We start from the raw sequence: 15,830 nt of genomic DNA on the forward strand, positions 1-15,830 counted from the left end.
GGTTTCTTACAATCTACCACCTTATGTCCATAACCATGACAATGATAAAAATAGAAATTAGTAATAGGTTTAAAAGACTTACCTATACAATCTCTCTTTATATGAAAAAATTCATTACATATTAAACATCTACCTCTGAATTCATATCTAGCTTTCTTAGATGCTTCAAATTTCTCTATTGTCTTAGGTTCATCATGTTTCTTAGACATATTCACTTGTTCAACTTCTTTAGGTACTTTAGTGGGTACACTTGACTCAATCTTTCTTAGATCAATTTCTTTAGGGGACTCAACAACTGGATCAAGTACTTTCCTAACTTCAATTTTATTGGATGACTTTTCTCCAATAAGATATCCAAGGCTTGTTTTATCATAAGAAGATCTTTGATAAAATAATTGCTCATCAATTTTCTCAATACTGGAATAAAGCTTCTCTAACTATTTTTTATCTTATGCCAATTCTCCTTTCACAATAGTGTTGTACTTTTTTAATTATACATGCTCTATCTTAATAGAATCTAGTGCGGATGTTACTTGATTCAACTAGGATCTTAGGTCTTCATTTTCAAATTTTAGATCTAGTTTAATTTTTTCTATCATCTTTCTTAAGACTCAACTTAAGTTCATAAACTTTCAACTCATGTTTTAGGATCTCAATTTCTTTCTTCAGGGTTCCTACTTCATCATTATCACTAGTATGATCTTTTGATTCCTTTCTAGATCTCTAATCATCGATCTTATCTTTTAGTTTTCCAATGTAAACTTTTGCATCCTCATACATATCTTTGAGGTTATCTCTTTCTTCTATGAGAAGATCAATTTTCTCAAGAGCTTCTTCATGGTTTCTCTTCAACTATTCCATACCCATAGGTATCTTGCTAAAGTTGTTAAGCCTCTTCTGAGTAAGTATGCTTTGGTACCAATTGTTAGAAATAGATAATACTAAGAGGGGGGTGTTGAATCAATATTCTACAAACTTTTGCCCACAACTAGATATTGTTAATTAATTTATAACTTGCATAATAAAGTAAACCAAAAATTTTGAATAGTAAATAAAACCATACATATAGAGAACTCAAAAAAACCATTATTTTTTAGCTAGGGAAACCCTGGCCAAGGGAAAACCCTGATGGGGATGATACCCACTAAATGATCCACTAAACAAAAGAATCATGTTAAGGTTATTGAACCTTTTAATAGTCTATCAAGTACATATAGTGTCTCGAGTTCTTGTTAGGGGACTAGGCTCTATTAAAAGCCTCTACCATGTTAGGAGTTGGTGGAATAGATACAGTATATGCAAGAAGAACCCACTACCCTAACATGCAATATACAAATCATACAATTTTGTCTCACTACTATACTTTGTGAATCCTTTGATCATACAACATATCTCACATCATACAAAGATTTCATATCATTTAAACATCCTTCACAATAGTTTTCATCACTTCACTACACTTAGTTGCGCAAGATATGATCATTACTTACACCTTCCAATCTAACAAAATTCTTGATCAATCAGCCTTACAAGTTCCACATGCTTGGATAATTATAAGATGACTTCAAGGTTAACATCTAGGATGTTGTCCCATCATGATTAATTAATTATTTTGTTACCAAAATAATTCCTTAAAATATACAATATTATTTAATAATGTGCTCTTTTATGCTCTATTAATTACCTGTGATGGTAATTCCTCTATAACTAATGTTGTATTGTCTATATAGAGCTGCATACTAACATACATCATGATGACACTATCATTGATCATTCCTCAAGTGTGAAAGAGCTAACTCAAACTTTTTCATATGTACATAAAAAAGTATCTTTATGATGTTGCAAATTGTCTAATACTTAGATAATTTTCTACCCTTGACTTCATAATGAAATACCAAAATATGTATGTTTCCATAAATGAAAACACTACCACATCTACCTAGACATATTACCAGTAGGTGATGCTTGGTCACTTAGCAGCAATTCTCAGTTGGAAGATGTAACTTCATTGATGAACTTGGTGACTGAAGGGACTCCATAATGATGTTGGTTCTTAGTTGGTGTTCTTCTTGGTGGAACTCATGCTTAGTGATTGTGGGGCTTGGTGGATGTTTGTGCTCAGTATGCTTGGCAATAATTTTCATGCTCGATGGTTTTTATTATTTCTCAATGGTTTGGTTCACCAACTAGGTATACTTGAGAGATTTTGATCAACCAACTTTGGTATTTAAATTGGTTTATGTATGATCATGAAGTGGATTGATCACACAGGTCATATGAGGACCTATATCTAGTCTTGGCTATTTCTTGTATATGAATTTAATGACTTCTGTAAGATGACTTAAGGAATTTGTGTTCTAGAGAGTTATATTTGCAACACATTGGATTGTGGTTTTGTAAGTATAAAAGAGGGGTTTGGGTATCGTTTTAGTTGAGGAAGGGTGGGAGATAGCTAGAGAGGAGGAGACGAGAGGAGAAAATTTTATTAAAGCTAGTAGCTAAGTGTGGGCTTAGGAAACAAGAATATTTCTTCATGTCTTATGAGCACAAATTTAGATCTTTCTTGGATTTTCTACTAGTTTGGTGTGGTGTTATAGATTTGGGCTAGCTAGGATTACTTTAAATTTTTTGATATCTTGGATAACTATTACTATAATTTCTTATGTATTTTTCCATAATCAGGAGGGCCTTGTAGCGAGGCACATTTCATGTAATCAAATGGTGATGAATAAATAATTAGATTTATGTCAAACCTATGTTAGTTTTTCAATTTTTTGAGGTGCATTTATTTTTAGGGGCTTGGTCATCTCTGTTGGGGGTTCACTCAACCTTGCACTATTCAAGTAGTATCACAGTGAATGCTTGATCTAATTGATTGTTAGATTATGGTTATAGAGATTCCATATGATTCTTGCTATAAATTTGTATTCCTAGACGTGCAAAGCTTCTCCTTATTTCTTTTTTGAGGTGGAAGGTTACAATCTGAATTGCTAATAACTAGTTTATCACAAGGTTCTCAATTGGGATTTATTGCAAACAATTTTTTTAAGATCTTGGGAGATGCCTCCAAGAAGATTCAACCCTAAGAAAATTGAAAATCTCTATGATAAAGTGGAGACTAACATTTCAGAAAAGGTTAGATAAGATTTCAGAGTTGAGATGGAGTTGATGAAGAACTATATGGTCACCTAGATCATGAGAGCTATAGTTGGTCTCACAAGGAACGTTGGTACAAAAAATGATTATCAAGTAGTTGTTGAAGACTTTGAGGTTACTAGATCTAGTGATGAAGATAGAACTAATCAAATAGAGAGATCTATAAAAGATAGAATTGGTTGGTTGGATAGATTTGGAGCTCAATGAAAATTGAAGCATAAGACTGAGATTTCTAATTTGATAGGTACTTTGAATCTTGAGAACCTAGTTGATTAGAATTGTGAGTTGGAAGACTAGTTTGAGTTAGAGGATACTGGGAATACTACATGCTACTTTTTGGTGGAAAGAATTGTGATAGAGAAGAAGAAGGTGAAATAAAGATCACTCAGTGGTGATTGACACTAATGAAATTAAATGATAAGTTCATTCATGTTGATTAGTTGTCATGTGATCTTCTCTAAATATATAAAACATATCAGTTTCTATAATTCTATGCAAGAACCTTACATCATCTTGCTTTATCTTGTTGATCACTATTTCTCTACCATTGTATACCAACTTTGTGTTTTCTAGAACTGATTCCTTGATATTTTTCTCATTGATGGGTATGTTTTCATCATTTCTCAATCTATTAACCTCATAAATAAGGTTGGCCTAAATCTCTACTATGTTATCTCCAAACCAAAACTTTCATCATGGATTTGTCTCAGTATGATTTCAGTCCATTCTTCATTGTCAAACTTGTAATAAAACATAAATTTTACTAGGTCATTATCTTGTAAGTACTCAAAACCTTGTTTTTAACTCATGTCCTAGTTGTATATAAGGCTTAGTTCCTCATAAATTTGATTATCTCCTATTGTTTGAAACTTAGTTTTAATATAACTTCCTACATCTTCTAGGTGAATGACATTTTTTTGAATTCTAAAAAATTCAACACTAGGGTTGTCTACCATGGGTTTCACAAGACTTATCTTCATCTTAGTTCTTTCTTTATCCTCAACATTATGAATAAATGACAACTCTATTTCAAATTTATATTCAAAACTCAATTATCAACATAATTATTGTGTAAAATACAAAAAATACTTTGTTTCTACATGTAACTAGTGTTTATAGAACTTTACACTTCAATTTACCTCCAAATTTTTGTCACTTTTCTCTTGGTTTCTCTTAAAATCTTCACACAATTGAATGGTACACTAAATCCTATTTGCATCCTTTAAATCTCATCAACTTGATCTTTGCATTAATTGTGCAACTACGTAATCCATAAAAAGTTGTTTTTGATGACCAATAAACATGTTTTCCTTTGTACTCACATGTGTGCTATTAAAATGACATGCACTCTTAACCAAAACTTAAAAAATTTCATAGAATATCACTTAATAACTTTTCAATGCTTAACTCAATCTTTAACTTTACTTTATCTCTCTGGTACTCGATCTTCAATAAAAAAAAATACTTAATTCAAATAAAATGAATCACATATAATAGTTGACTTCATTCTTTCATCAAGTGCATCAAAATACTATTCTTCCAATACTACTTTTGAACTTGATGGATCTTTTTCTTTGACAAATACCTCTTTTAATTCTTCCACATGTTCTCACAATTCATCTTTCTAACTATTATTGCTGCTATCATTCCATTTGACATTTCTATTATTGTTTCTTCTAAAATTTGCATTCATGTTGATGTTCCTCATGTCCATTTTACAAATTCTTGTTGTGTGACCAATTTTTTTTCATAACTAACATATTGGTGTGCTACTTCTTTGATTAGGTCTAGAATGATTAACTAGTTCCCTATGATTTTTGGCAATGTGTCTATAGTTATTACATTTGTAACACACAATATTGGTCATTATCCTACTAGTTCCTTCATTTGATCTCCTTTCATTAGATGTCCTTTAACTAGATCTTCTTCTTGATTTACCTTTAGGGTTAGTATCTCTAAAAATTCTACTATTTCTATTATTACTATCAAATTTATGTTTCTTACAATCAATTGCTTCATGACCAAAACCATGACAATTATAACAATAAAAATTGGTAATGGGTTTGAATGACTTACCTATATAGTTTAACTTCATGTGACCAACTTCATTATATATAAATTGTCTATCTTTAAATTTATACCTTACTTCTTTGGGTGATTTAACTTGTTTAGTTACCTCTAGTTCATTGACGTCCTCAAGTTGACTTGCTTGCTCAACTTCTTTTGGTCCTTCTTTAGATTGGTTGGATTCAATCTTATCTTGCTCATCTAACTTATGTTTTAGATGCTCAATGACTAGATCTAGTTCCTTTCTTATTTCATATTTATTTTTTATTTTTCTCCAATAAAATATCTAAGACTAGTCTTATCATAGGAAGGTCTTTAAAAATATAGTTTCTCATAAATTTTCTCACTACTAGAATATAACTTTTCTAATTATTTCTTAGTTTGGTTAACTCTACTTTCACAATAGCATTGTATTTCTCAAATTCTACATGTCCTATCTATATGGATTCAAGTTCAGATGTAGCTTTTGTAAGATGGTATCTTAGATCTGCATTCTCAAATTTTAGATCTAACTCAACTTTTTTGTCATCTTTCTTCAAATTTGATTTTAGCTCAATGATCTTCAACTCATGTTGCTAAATCTCATATTATTTCTTCAATTTTGATACTTCATCACTATCTTTTGTATGATCTTTAGGTTTCTTTCTAGATTTGAGATGGTCAATCTTATCTTTTAATTTCCCAATGTAATCTTTTGCATCTCCATATCTTTCTTTTAGGTTATCTCTTTCTTTAGTAAGAATATCAATATTCTCAAGAGTTTCATCAAGGTTCTTCTATAACTATTTCATATCCATAGGGATCTTACTCAAGATGGTAAGCCTCTTTGAGTAATTGTGCTCTAATATCAATTGTTAGAAATAATGATAAATCGGTATTCTACAAACTTTAGCCCAAAATTAGATATTATTAATTGCCTTATAACTTGCATATGAAAGTAAACTAATAATGGTACAAAATAAATATAACCATGCAATAAGAGAACCTTTAATACCATTTTTTTAAAACTAGGGAAACCCTAGTCAAGGGAAAACCCCAGTAGGGATGGTATCCACAAAATGATCTACTAATCAAAAGTATACATCTGAGGATATTGACCCTATTAAGAGTATATTACATATGCAGTGTCTTGATCCTTATTAGAGGAATAGGATCTATTAAAATCCTCAACCCTATTAGGATTTTTTATGCAAAATTACAAAATATATGCAAGATGATCCCACTTCCCAAACATGCAATATAAAATATAGTTCCTTGATACAAAGAGATAAATACAAAAACCTCTTGCTTGTTGTTGATATCTTTAATATCTAATATAACACTTATTGTTCTTCACATACCTTTGATCATACATCCAAATTTTCATCACATATAGCTTGCATATCATATATATTAGTTTCACATAAGCTCACATATTGATTACTTCTTTTTCACACAACTTCATAAATCACAATCTTTCCTTGATACCTTTACAATTTACAAAAACTATCCAAATGGTCTTTAGGCTTTCACACATTTGACAAAATGAAAAAAAAAATCTTTCCCTCTTGGGGTTAACATCTAGGATGTTATCCCTAATTGTTCAAGTGTAAATAAAATAATATCTTAACCCATAATTCATACTTTTATGTTATACTCTATTATGCTTGTACACTACCTTTACTAGTAATTAATTCATAACTTATTTCATAGTAATCATATTGACTTGTGCTCTTTTAGATTTCAACATGTACCCAACTTTGCATGTGAAAATAATGCCTTTATCAATCATGTTAGTCAAATATCTATCTACTCTACTAGATAACTAACTTACACAATTTTCTATGTCTAACTGTAAAATCATCATCTATATACAATGCCTTCTTTATAAAAAAAAATATGTTTCCATAAATGATAACTCCTACTTTATTCTAATTTTTCCTACTTAGCCAAATTTCCAACAAAAATTCACACCCTAGTTGTGGCATGTTGAGACATAAGAGATAACTATGGTCACTCAATAGCTATATGAACCAAGTCAACAAGATGACACTACAAATGTAGCTTGACACCTCAGCCTATGCAAAATATAATAAAGGATGACAACTAGAATTTGCAAGATCAATTGGTTACACCTACCAAAGAGAAAAGAAAAGAAAATATGAGCTCATCAAAATCTCCATTAGAATAACTATTGGCAAGCATAATGAGTACTACACCATTGGCAACTGCAAAAGATCCAAAAATTGAAATATTTAGCTAGTTATCAGCATTTTCCATAAGAAAATTTATTGAGAAGAGAAAAGGCATCAAAAGTGCTCAGAAGACTCTTGAGAAAATGATAGATAAGATGCAAATTTTGATAAATATATAGATTAGTGAAAGTGATCCATAAAAAAGGGAAAATGTAGTATTGGAAGAATTTGAGAATCAATTCAATATATTAGTAGAAGTTTTCACTATGAAGGCCCAAGCTAAACATGATACTAATATTTTCAGAAAAAATATATAACAATGTCAAGGCTAATTTGGCAAACTTAGACACACGCATCAAAGAATTGAGAAGATCTGTATAAAAAGGTATAGCCTTATACGAGAAATTTTCTTTATCACATGATTACATTTAGAACTTCACCTCACAAATTAGAGTGAAAGAAAATGAATTAAAAAGTGTGATCAATGAGTTTATAAATGCATATGCTCAATTCATTGACTTGGAGAAAAGAATTAGTAAAATACACAACGAGCACAAAGTACTAGTAGCAAGCAAGGAAAATATATTGCAGAGATTTTCTCTATTAAGAGGACATTTTTCCTTGAAGATAGACCTAGTCAAAAATTACCTTGATGATTATCTAAAGTCCAAGATATCTTATGCAAATCTCAATTATCTAGACTTTCAAGCTACCAAATTGGCATCTTATGGCTTATATGCACTTATCACTATATCTAATTCAATAAAAGATACATGGAACAAAGGTCTAATTAGTTTGAAGATAATTTTTTTTATTGCATTAAATTTTTAACCAACTCATCAACACAATAAAATTGAAGGAAAACTCAATTGTTTTGACTTGTATATAGTTTTTTACTCACCTTTATTATTGATATCAAAAGGCGAGTGTTTATATGGAAAATTGTATGTAAAAATAGATATAAGGAATAATGTAAGGGGGATTATATATAATGTGAAATATTGTATATAATAGTAATGTTCCAAATTTAAGAAAAAAATTGTATGGCCATGTGAAGAACTTCATGTTTTGTAATTTTGAAATTTTGGGACATAGCTAGTTTTTCCATATGTTTACATCAAATCCAAAGGGGGAGATTGTTAGCAATTTAGCTAAGAGGTGAATATAGAAATAATTTGAGGTTGTAATTTATGGAAACATATATGCTATGTTTAGTGAGAAGATTATGGAGTCATATTTTGGAGAAGATGACCTAGAAATTTTACAAGTATCATGAAGAATAACTATTAGAAGTGATACAATTTTAATTGGAGAAGGTCGCTGAGAGAGTATTGGCATGTTTACACTTGAGGAAAGATAGTACATCATATAAGGATCCTATATCTCAAAGGACATGTCATTATGAATTTTATGAACAAAGTTATTAAAGTTTTATTAGTTGTAATCATGTACAAATAAAATAGAGTGGAGACAAGGAAATGGTAAATTGTGCTAAGAAATTATGTTGGTTTACCAAAATAATTACTTAACTAATTAGGAATGAAATTTTAGATGTTAACCCTAAGTGAGAAAGGGTCAATTTTGTGTTCTAGGACACATGCAAAAGACTTGAAGGCCGATAGGAAAAAAATAGACAGGTATAAAAGAAAGATGTCTATATGTGAAGTTGTGTGATATCTTTATACATCAAAATGTACTTTCTATATCATGCAAAATTTATTTTATATCAAAGAAAGCAAAGTATATGTTAATTTTTGTAGAAAGAGCTACAAACAACAAATCAAATATTGAAGAGATCAACATTTTCAAGAATTTTTTGTATCTACACCTTTTATGTACATAATATATCATTGTATATGCATGTTTGAGTAGTGGACTCATATTGCTACTTTTTCAATTGTAATACCAACTCCTAATAGGGTTGAGGCATCTAAAAAGGCCTTGTCCTCTAACAAGGAAATAGACACTAGACAAATTTAATAGAGTCCTAACCTAGCCAATATCTTTCATGAGATACTTTTGATAAGTGGATCATTTTGTGTAGACCATCCCCATTGGGAATTTTCCTTGGCTAGAGTTTCCCTAGTTAAGAAATAATGTTCTTATGAGTTTTCTTGTGTTACTACTATGTTTAATTGTTATTTTGATTACATGTATATTTTCTAAGATAGTTAAACATATCCATCATTGGGAAAATGTTTGTGGAATACTGATTCACCCCCCTCTCAGTATTTCTTATTTCTAACAATTCTCCTAGTTCAATTTAGAAATTACTCCATGAAAATTGAATGATTTTCCTCCCCTCAAGAAGAAAACATATCATAGGTGTATCAATAATCCTAACTAATCTCTATGAAGAATCCTCAAAATATATGGCATACACAATGTCTATGAAGAAGTATCCAAAGGAATTATAACTAGATAAGAAGAAATAGCATATTGTACTTAATCAAAAGAATCCATGTCATTTGGAAGACAATAGCCATCAAGAAAAATAGTAGGAGTGATCACAATTGGAGAACTAAAAACAAATTTAGTAGCTTTTTTCATTACAATGAATATTATCACAATTTTCATCTCAATTGGAGAAGTGATCACATTGCTCAAGTCTTGAAAGATGTCCAATTTTATTTAACATAGGTTTGTCATGATGAATATTATCTACATCATCAAGTGGAATGTGGAAATATACAACTAGATCAAAAGAAAACATGTCATAGGTGTATCAATAATCCTACCTAATCTCTATGAAGAATCCTCAAAATATATGTCATACACAATGTCTATGAAGAAGTATCCTAAGGAATTATAACTAGATAAGAAGAAATATTGTATTGTAATAAATCAAAAGAATCCATGTCATTTGGAATAAAATAATCATCAAGAAAAATAGTAGGGGTGATCACAATTGGAGAACTAAAAGAAAATTTATTAGCTTTGTTCATTACAATGAATATTATCACAATTTTTATCTCAATTGGAGAAGTGATCACATTGTTCAAGTCTTGAAAGATGTACAATTGTCTTTACATAGGTTCATCATGATGAATATTATCTACATCATCAAGTGGAATGTGGAAATACACAACTAGATATTTTTGAATGGAGGAACATGAGGATCTCTAAAATCCTTCCAACAATGGTCCAATATGTATGTGGGAACTCAATATCATGGAGCTTGGGTTTGACTTGAGGAAAGGAAGCGTATCAATTTTGTAAAACATCAATCCCAAGATATATAGATTCTTTTCACACCAAGATGACAATTTCTACTTATTATTTGGTACAAGAGTGAGTCTATAAAGATAAGAAAAATATTAATAAAATCTAGAAATTATACAACATTATTATGGATTATGGAAATTGAATAGTTTTAATATTCAACCATATACAATATGTGATGATACATTTTGTCCATGACTCATAATTAACCCTAGTAAAATGTACAAATACATAATGAATAGTATATTCTATTTTGTGGTTGTTTTAAAATGTTACACTTCAAATTATCTCGATGAGAACATAATACATCTAGGGGTAGCTACTTCGCATCTCTACAACATATTCTTTCAGAAACTAGACCAACTATAAGGCTAGACCCTTTTTCTACTTTAGACTCTACAAAAACTAGGTGGGAGTACCTCAAATTCATCTATATGGTACTAGTTGTTCAAAAGCATACACTTGAATCTAAACAAATTAAAGAAAACCCTTATTTCTCCTAAACTTATGCAATAACAAAGATGTAAAATTGAAAATTGAAAATCCTATGAAATCCACAAGTTAAGTGAGGGAATCTTTTCATCTCTTAAATAGAAAGGGAAATGGATGATTGATTAAAATTGATTTCAGCAAGTCCCCAAATACACAACAGTAAAACAAATTGATCATATAGTTGATCAATGCCTTATCTATTGGGTAGTTCCATAAATCACACACATACATCTAAGATACTAGTGACATATTCCATATATCAAGATATTAGATCTATCCTACCACTTTGCAAATTAGACATCAGTGTTCATAAAGACCTCATTCTCATGAAATATCCTTCTCAAATAACCAGTAATCCTATCAAATATATCAAGCAATTACTTGGCTCTTTGTTCCAATAGAAAAATACACAAGGAATACAACCTTAAGGGGATGAAAAAGGGTTTAAACTCTTTGTTCCTAAACCACAAAACATTTTGAATTATAGAGATAGGAGATGAGAATCATAATGAAACTAAGAAGTGTATTGCTCATTGTATTCATTTCTTTGAAACTATACATTCAATATGGATGTAGATGACCCATAAAACTACTAAATAGATTGGAAATATCTATATTAGCTTCATTACTATCATAGACAAACTGGAATCAGCCCTAGTATCACAGTAGTGAAAAATATAAAAAATTGGAACCCTTACAATGAGAGAGAAAGAGAAAGATATAGGAAAGGAAGAAGAAGCTAGATCTAATTTGGAAGTGACATGTGTCCACTTGAATCTTCATTTATTGTTGTTGTAAAGAATCTCTCTTCTCTCTGTAACTAAAATCAAAAAATAATCTCATCATTGTGTGTAACAAACTTGAAATATCTCCTCGAACTAATGACAAACCCTTGTCTTGACAAAAACATCATATATGCATCTTAAATGCTAATATAATCTTCATTAAACTAACATAAATGTGAGAAAATCCATCTCTAATTTCCTTCCTACTGCCTCTAGCATTCACCTAGTTCACTATTTTGCCAAAAATCATATATGAACTGCCTTAATTGAATAAAGTTGAAATATAGGAACCTAGTACAAAACCTTAAATAAGTTGAATACATACCTTATTGCACTACAAAAATCCTCAAATACAAAAAAAAAAATTCTCTTGATTCCAAAAATATATGGTAGTCCCATGTTTACACATTGGAGATGCCCAAGGGATCAAATTGAAACATAGGCTCCTAGACTAGTTTACAGGTTTGCATCTTCTTGCAAAAAAATTGTTTTTCCCTAAGGTCAAAGATATATAATATAATCATATATGATTTAAATGACCTTTTACATGCCTTCTTGGAAGGAAAATAAAAAATTTTAAAAATCTCAAATTTTGGATTTTCCCTTTTTATTATGCATCTGGGTCAAACTTGGGTTGACTCCTATGACATGTGTTATGACATGATTGGTTGACCATTGCATCATTACTACCACCTAGGAACCACATGGCACCCTGTAGTTGGTCTACAAGTCTATCATGTGATAGTCTCCTATTAGACCTCCCTATCTGATCACATGTGCCACATCATCTTCACCTTGGGCTCACTGCTATGTGGTGGCAAGGCACTTCCTCAAATTCTCTAATGGTTGAGCAGCTTCATAATGCGAGGAAGCATTTATCATAGGATATGACATGTGGCATAATCTAAAGCTTCAAATTTGGACCTACCATGTCATCATTCCTCATTTTCCATGCCAAGTGTTGCCTTGTAATTTTTCCAGTTGGCACCACGTGACATGTTTTGGTTGGTCAAATTAGTCCAGTCATGCTACCACATCATCCTCTACATCAACATATTGATTCAAAATTTACTCCTTTTCCAATCCCACCAACCATGGGCCCCATACAAGCACTTTTTCTACCTTCAAAAGGTACTTTTCTTAAAGACAACTTAGAAGTGTGTGCTCATACATAAAAACACTTTAAAAACCTTATGCTCAACACATGTGGGATAATGAATTTTTAGAATAACATGAAGGACTAAAGCTCTAAACCATGGGAATATCTTACTTAGACATCAATGTGCATTGAAATGGCCCTCCTTCTTCTTAACACTGTGGAGAGAAAGCATACTGAGGCAATTTTCCATGGTAGTGCAATTCCCTTCAAGAAACTCTTCCTTCAAAGCATGTGATCCTTCATGCAAATTTGATAGCATTGTTGGCACTATTAACTTGGGTCATCTTCTTCACAGATGGGAGCCATCAATTCTGCCAGTTTTGAATCATCTAGTGTTGGTTCCTCATCAGTAATGTCCACCTCGAGCACATCATGACCTTCCACCATCTTATGATTTCTTCCGTTCAAATGTATATTTTTCATTCGCAAGGCCTTGCATTACTAGGGCCACTATGTCTTTGATTTCATTTACCTTTTCATCATGTCCTTTTCTTCTCCTCATTCACAATGACTATAACTAGGTTGATAAATCCTAGCATTCATGCTGGTCCGAAAAAAAGTGAAAAAGAGTTCTTCGAAATGTATCACTCTGACAATGGGGCTCACTCATGAGCTAATATGAAAAATAGTGGCTTCATCCTTATATGCTACTCTTTTATTGGTGTTTACCCTAGTCAAAATAGTCTTGACATGATTCTTGTAGTAGCCTTTGATTTTTAACTTGGTGAACAACTACAGTAACTTTGGAGGAAAAGCCAATATGTTTATTGGGTGCACAATACATTGTAGTCTATGAGTTTTGAAGATGAGCCTAATGCTATGCTTTTTGGCCTTAGAAACCACAAATTTCAAAGCCTAAAAAACTTGTTCACCATAAACACTAGGAGAAACTTGCAATGTCATATATTTGAACCATAAGAATTAATCATAACATTCTTCTTTGCATCTCTATGTGTGAACAATCCCTCACTCTCATAGATTTAAAATTTTATATGTATATTGAAAATTTTACAATGACTCAAACCATTATAACATTTCCCTTTTAAAACATTATCTATTTTGGCCCCAGTCCATATCTCAACAATCAGATGATATTAGTTGGGCCCCAAAGTGGGTCCAACTAAAAAAATCAAACTAGAACACTTGACATTTGGAATTCACTGATTTGACACTTTTGAACTAACTAAAATCATTTAGGACCATATCTTGATCATATTTAACTTAATTTTTAACCTTTTGCAAACTGTTCAAATTAGTGCCAATGGGTCCTCTGACTAGCCTTAAAAACTAAATGAAACACCTAGCCAAGCTCTAAAAATAGACATATCAATTCTCTGATCCACATTCTCTTACCCTATCAAATCTCATGTTATGAAGATACATGGATCAAAATATATTGACCATAAAAGTTGCCTCCTCAGAACTACCTACAAGCAAACATGTGAAAAAACTATAAATCGCATTCAGTTTTGGCTTTGAAAACATGTCAAATAGATAGTTGAGGGCACAAAAATTGGGGCATTGGTTCACTGTCACAAGGAGATTATAAATATGTAATTTTGTCTCATGAATAATATTGGGGCCAATTTGGAAAATGGTCAAAGTGAGCTACTTGGATTTTCAGAACTGGGAACACTGGCAAAATGGTGATTTTTGCAAACAGAGTGGACCTAGGAAGGTGTGCTAATAGATTTTTCATGACTTGTAAACTAGAACACTTAAATAATTTTTAGAGTAGAAGAAAATTCTATAATCCATTTCATGTCACCTATCGTGAAATTAGAGTTGTGATATCTATAACAGGGGTACTAATCAATCTACACTTCTTGACAAAATAAAACTTTACAAATTGCATATGGAATCACATTTGAAAACTGATCAAATGTATTCTTCATAAGATCAAATATGAAACATAAAAATCCACTGACCTCTAAAACGTAATACAAAAGGAAGTTTCTCATTTAGGTCAACTAGGTCAAAGTTATGATTGGTCAAACATGGCCTCCCAGAATTCTAAATAGTTTACATCAACATGACAAGAATAAACAACTAAATTTGAGGGATTCAAAACCTATTCAAAACATGTCAAAATGAATTAAAATATTAATAATAGGTTCTTTCATTTCCAGGTGCAAGATATTCAATTCCAAACTATCCTTGTTGTCGTTGTTTGACACTTAAGAAAATATGTAGATTTGAACATTGCTCAAGATGAAACCTAAAGAAATGACTTGGAATGGTAATTTATCTTCATGGGATGAGTAGATATACCAAATGTGAGATGTTGGAAATATTAAACACTTCATATGCCTCAATAGGACAATCGGCTACACATGCATTAAAAGCACTCCTTGGGCTTCATTTTTACAATGGTACTCAAAATCAAGGCTTTAGTTTTGAGTCCCAACAATGGCTTTTTTTGAGGATGCATGTCCCTTATGGGAATGGAAAGGATTTAGAATCACTAGAAGAATTAGACCACACAAATTATAGCAAAAATTTCTCTTTAATAGCTTTATTGAGAGCAAGGAAATCTACCCCTAAACTATACAAATGATGACCTTGGGTCACTGCACTTTAACAAAAACATTTACCTTTGTCATAGCCCTAATTTTTATTTTACTTTTCATGAGGTAAAATAATATTATTGTTGTAAATACAATAGGGAAGTAAACTTTGGGGGGGTGGGGGGGAAGTGAATCAGTACTTCAAACTTTGAACCTCAAAAATCATTCACCACACATCCATCTCACAATCTATGCATATAAACTAAAA

The sequence above is a fragment of the Cupressus sempervirens genome, chromosome 1, assembly GCF_028749045.1.
Source record: "Cupressus sempervirens isolate cs-2001-9-10 chromosome 1, ASM2874904v1, whole genome shotgun sequence".
Classification (NCBI taxonomy): Eukaryota; Viridiplantae; Streptophyta; class Pinopsida; order Cupressales; family Cupressaceae; genus Cupressus; species Cupressus sempervirens.